Consider the following 6,000-nt stretch of genomic DNA (forward strand, 5'->3'; position numbering starts at 1 on the left):
ATATCATGCCACAATTTGAATGTAGTTCACTCGTGGAGCTAAGGCTTTTAATTAAAAGATGGATGGAGCAAACAACAACTTCTTTAGCTACTTAGCCTAGAACTACAATGAGTGTCCCTAAATAATTATTATTAATATAACTTTTTACTCACTTTTATTTGAGCTTATTTTTCTGATCAATAATACGATGGAGCAAACAAAGTATTACTGACCTACTACACAGTTTCAAACATTGATACTTAAGTTTTTCTACTTTTAGGAATCAATATTTGACTTTGTGAGGTCATGAATCAATTGATGAATTGCACGCTCTTGCTCGGTCATAGGTGCAATGGATTTTGGTGTAGTGGCAGGTGTAGCAGGTGTAGAAGTTTGAACCATATCAGCTTCATCCTTATCAGGTTCAACATGCATGGATTCATTTTTCTCCTCATCTCTCTCTTTTTCTGTGTGCTTCTTCTCTGCAGTGGCTTCTTCTCCATCTTCATCATCATCTTCTAGCTCCAACAAGAATTCTTTATGAAAAACAAGGAATGTAGTCATAGGTCGGGAAAATTTCCGTTGAAGAAATTTCTTAATGGCTTTGTCCCATCGTCTAACATATCCCTAAAATAGAGCCATTTCTTCTTGAGCTCAGCCAAGATCAGTGACTATCCTCAGTTGTTGTTTTTCCAACATCTAAAATTATTATTGCAACATCTCAAGAGCATCAATCACTTTTTGCTCAAAGTCACTGTGAGATGTTGATGGGGCAGCATCAAAAGCCATAGGTGGAGACGCTTGGATGTAGAGCCTGGATGCCTTGGCATTTCCTCCCCAGAATATCTCATGGCAATTTGCTTTGTTTTTTCTCTTTTGTTGGGGATTGTGTCTTCATTCACTAGAATAGGAACCTTAACCCTCTAACAAAATGCTGTAATGAGCGACGAAAAATTTAAGGTACTAGCATTCTTTTAGGAGCAGCGGTGGACTTCTCTAAAGATAATGTTTCCAAAATTTATCTTTCTACCTGTCATAATCGAGTGCAATAATAACAAGTGTTCTTTTGAAATAGTTGAGTTGTGAGTAGAAGGGATGAGATGAGTTTTAAGGAAATGATACCAGATCCTACATTGAGGCTTCAACGATACATGGTCAATGGTGTAGCAATCATTTCGAGAAACTTTCCACTTTGTTCCCTCTACACATAAATATGTCAGAACTTGGTTGAGTCCTTCAGTTGTCATGGTCTTGATAAACTGGGAGTGCTTATCAGGGCCGTTAGGTAACCCATATTGTGCATTGATTGAGTCCTCATCGAATAGCACTGAGACACCATGCATATATATAAAAGCATTATCAGGTGAGGTGAGATGAGCATAAAATTCTTTCACTACCTTGGTGAGGACGTCATCGGGGTGGAGATAGAAGATTTGTCACCCATGTTTCTCCACGACAAAAGAGATCGCTTTAGAGTAGCCAATAAAGGGGGCATTTTTGAAAATGAAACCCTTTTCCATACAAAATGACCTCTTTGATATGTTATGGGTATACTTTTCTTCCGCGATTTTGATAAAAAAAATTTTGCGGATGGACATAGGTGGAAGAGGATGGTGTTTGGCGAGCCATTTGAGAGAAAATAGTGAATGCCTAATGAAAAAGGTGAGACTTTTATAGTTTTATGGAGTAAAAATAGAGAAGGGTGAAGAAGGTGAAACAGAAATAAAGTTAGAAAAGAAGTGAATCGACTAGGGTAAAACGTGAGAGAAGATATAACAGTAACGTGGGGGGTACGATTAACCTGGAATTATGCCTTAACATAGAAAAAAAATTGAGCGGGAAAAATAAAAATAATAGAAAAATTATTAAACAAGAATTAACTAATATATTAAATGGGTTGATTTTTACAAACCTGGGCCGTAATGTGCCTATAACAAAAGAAAAAAATAGTTAAGTAAACTTATTGAAGAAACTAAACAAAGAAATTAAAAGCAAAGTAAATGAATAAAATAGTGCAAGAGAGAAATATTAAGCAGTTTGAAAAGTGATGGAATTTTTATCACGAATTATAGGAGCTGCAAAGTAATGCTTTAATCGTTGGCCATTGACTTTGAAAGTAGAACCAGTCTTGTTGTCTTTGACTTCTATACCTCCATGAGAATAGACATACACTATCTCAAATGGGCTAGACCAGCGAGATTTTAATTTGCTAGGAAACAATTTTGATCTTGGAATTAAATAACAAGACTTGTTCTCCAGGTGTAAATTACAGTGGCAAAATCTTGCTGTCATGCCATCGTTTGGTCTTTTCTTTGTACAACTTGGCATTCTCATAAGCTTGTGCTCTGAGTTTTTCCATCTCATTCAACTCCAATAGGCGGTTAGTACCAGCAACACTCCAATCCGTATTCGATTTCTTAAATTCCCAATATGTCTTATGTTCAAGTTCAATGGGCAAATGACAGGGTTCCCATAAACAAGTTTGAAAGGTGACATCCCCAATGGTGTCCTGAATGCAATGCGATATGCCCACAAAGATTTATCCAATCTAGATGACCAATCTTTGCTGGTGGGATTGACTACCGTTTCCAGAATTTGTTTAATCTCTCTATTAGAGACTTCCTCTTGTCCATTTGTCTGGGGATGGTATGCCATGGTAATTTTATGTTTAACTCCATACTTGTTCAAAGCATTAGCAACTAATTTGTAGTTAAAGTGTGAACCTTCATCACTAATCAGAGCATGAGGGGTACCAAACCTGGTAAAAATATTCTTATGCAGAAATTTCAGTATTGATTTAGCATCATTTGTTGGTAGAGCAACAACCTCAACCCACTTGGAGACATAATCAACAGCTACAAGTATGTGCACATTTCCCCAATAAGGTGGAAATGGCCCCATAAAATCAATTTCCCTTACGTCAAATAGTTCCACTTCTAAAATAGTTTGTAAGGTTATTTCATACATCCTCGATAGATTTCGAGTCCTTTGATAGCGATCGTAAGCTTGAAAAAATTCATGAGCATATTTAAACATGTTCGACCAATAAAAACAAGATTAGAGAAATTTTTCAGTAGATCTTATGCCCCTGAAGTGTCCTCTATACGGTGCTGAGTGACAATGAGATAAAATACTTTGAGTCTCATCATTCGGAACACACCTCTGAATTATCTGGTCTGCATAATGTTTGAACAAAAAATGGCTCATTGAAATAATGCTGCTTGGCATCATGGATAAACTTCCTTCGTCTTTGATTGGTGAGCTCAGGTGGTAGAAATTCATTAACCAAAAAATTTATGATATTAGCATACCACGGTAATGCCATGGCAACTAACAATTGCTCATTTGGGAAATCATCCTGAATGCGCTGAATATTACCATATTCATTTCTTACTTCAATTCGAGACAAGTGACCAACCACTTGATTTTCTGTGCCTTTCTTATCTCTAATTTCCATATCAAATTCTTGTAGTAGTAGTATACATCAAATTAATCTAGGCTTGACATCTTTCTTGGTCACCATGTACTTATTAGCCTCCAGATAAACTGTAACTTTGGTGCCCACAAAATAAGCTCTAAATTTGTCGAAGGCAAATACCACGGCTAATAGCTCCTTCTCAGTGGTGATATAATTTAGCTCTGAATCTGTTAACGTACGGCTTGCATAGTAGATAGCATAAATACCTTGTCTTTTTTTGCCCAAGTACTGCCCCTACGGTAAAATCAGTAGCATCACACATAAGTTCGAAAGGTAAAGTCTGATCTAGTGCTATGACTATTGGTGCTGTGACTAGTCGCTTTTTCAATTCCTTAAATGCTTGTAAGCACGACTCTTCAAAATTGAAAGATCTATTATATTCTAACAATGTACACAAGGGGTTCAAATATTTTCGAAAAATCTTTGATAAATCATCGATAAAATCTTGAATGGCAAAGAAAGCTGTTAATACCTTTAACTATAGAGGGTGGTGGAAATTTCTCAATAACCTCAATTTTTTCTTTGTCAACAACAATCCCTTGCTGTAAAATTTTATGTCCTAAAACAATGCCTTCATAGACCATGAAGTGGCATTTCTCCTAACTGAAAATCAGGCAAAGAATTAGTTTCTCATTTGATGTATTTAATATCAAAATTAAATATGCTCAAAATTGCCTGCCATCTTGCAAAAATCTATTTTGAGGTAATATTTTGAACATCTTTTTGTAAAACTTCTTTTGCTGATTTGCAATCGATTTGTAAAATAAATTTTTGATTTAATAAATCACTTTGGAATTTTTAATGCACAAAAAAATTGATAAAATTTCTTTTTTAATAGTACTATAATTTTGCTGAGTAGGATTCCAGTGTCTGAAAGTAAACTAGAGTATTTGCTCTTTTCCTCCTTTAACTTGTTTTAGGATCCCACTGTATCCTATTTCAGAAGCATCTGTTTCTACAATCTTAGGGGCGTTTGGATCAACTAAATATAAACAAGGCAGCTTAGTGATTTGTTTTTTTTATGTGGGTGATAATATCGGTGTGGTTATTTGTCCAAGGTTGTGGATTCTTTTTGAGCCTATCATATAATGGTTTACATAATTTGCTAAGACATGGATAAAAGTCTATGACATAATTGAGGCTTCCTAAGAATCTTTGTAATTGAACTTTATCAAGGATTTGGTCTGGGAATTTGCTAGCAAACTCTATAGACCGTTCTATTGGGGTAATGGTCATTGGGTAATGTAATGACCTAAAAATCTTACTTTGGTTTGGAACAAACTTATCTTGGATATAGAAACTAGTAAACCATTATTTTTTATGACTTTTATAAATATCAATAAATGTTTGAAGTGTTTTTCTAAATTTTTTAAAAACACTAATACATTATTGATGTATACTATTGTGAATTAAGAATATTGGTAAAAAAATATCATTCATTATTCTTTGAAACTCAGATGGAGCATTTTTAACCCAAAAGGCATTACATTCCATTCATATTGTCCAAATGGTACAATAAATGTCGTTTTATATCTTTCTTCTTTTTTTATTTGGATTTGCCAAAATCCAGATTTCATGTCAAATTTTGAGAAAATATTTGCATTACAAAGTTTCTGGAGCAAATCTTTCTTATTTGGTATTTGGTATCTAATCCATTTTAAGGCTTGATTGAGAGGTTTGTAATTAATTACTAATCTTGGCGTTCCTCTTTCGAGTTTTGCATTTTTTATTACATAGAATGCTGAACAACTCCAAGGAGAACTGCTTTTCCTAATTAAATTTTTATTAAGAAGGTCTTGTATTTCTTTTATACAAAATTCTTCCATTTCTTTGTTCATTTGTATGGGTCTTACTTTTGTGGGTATTTGTCTTTCATCAAAATTGTTTTCATATGGTAATGTTACTTCGTGTTTTTTCCTATTCCAAAAGGCATTAGGAATGTCAAAATAAATTGTTGATTCTATTTCTTCTTTGATTTGATTTATCCTTTTTGTACTTCTCTTTTCCTAATTGTTCAGTCAATCTTTTAAAACATATTTCTTCTTTTAGAAAAGAAATTTGCTTCATTTATGATTAATTAAATTATTAATTTTCCCATTATGGATGGATAAAGATTTTAATAAGTTGAGATTTCTTATTTTGGTTTTTATACAAAAGGAAATTCTACTTTAGTGTTTAAAACTTTGGTGGAGATAGAATTATTTGTTACTTTATAAGGTTTGAGTAAGGATATGAATGAGGTTCCTAATATGACATCTTGGGTAATACCTTTTACCATTAAAAACATGTTTGATATTTTATACCTTTGTTAGAAATTTCGCATTGGGAATTTTGTAAGTAATTTTAGTTTTACCATTTGCAGCTTTAAGAGATTCTGATGTTTTGTTATAATATTTTGTTGGAATTATCCCTTTTCTAATGCAGTTTTGGTCCGCTCCTATATCAAAAAGGGCTATTGTTTTTAATTGAAATTCATTGTTTATGACAATATTTATTTTTATTAAATACCTTTGAATAGATACTTCAGTTAGAACCATCATATA

Source organism: Gossypium raimondii, chromosome 4, assembly GCF_025698545.1.
Source record: "Gossypium raimondii isolate GPD5lz chromosome 4, ASM2569854v1, whole genome shotgun sequence".
Taxonomy (NCBI): Eukaryota; Viridiplantae; Streptophyta; class Magnoliopsida; order Malvales; family Malvaceae; genus Gossypium; species Gossypium raimondii.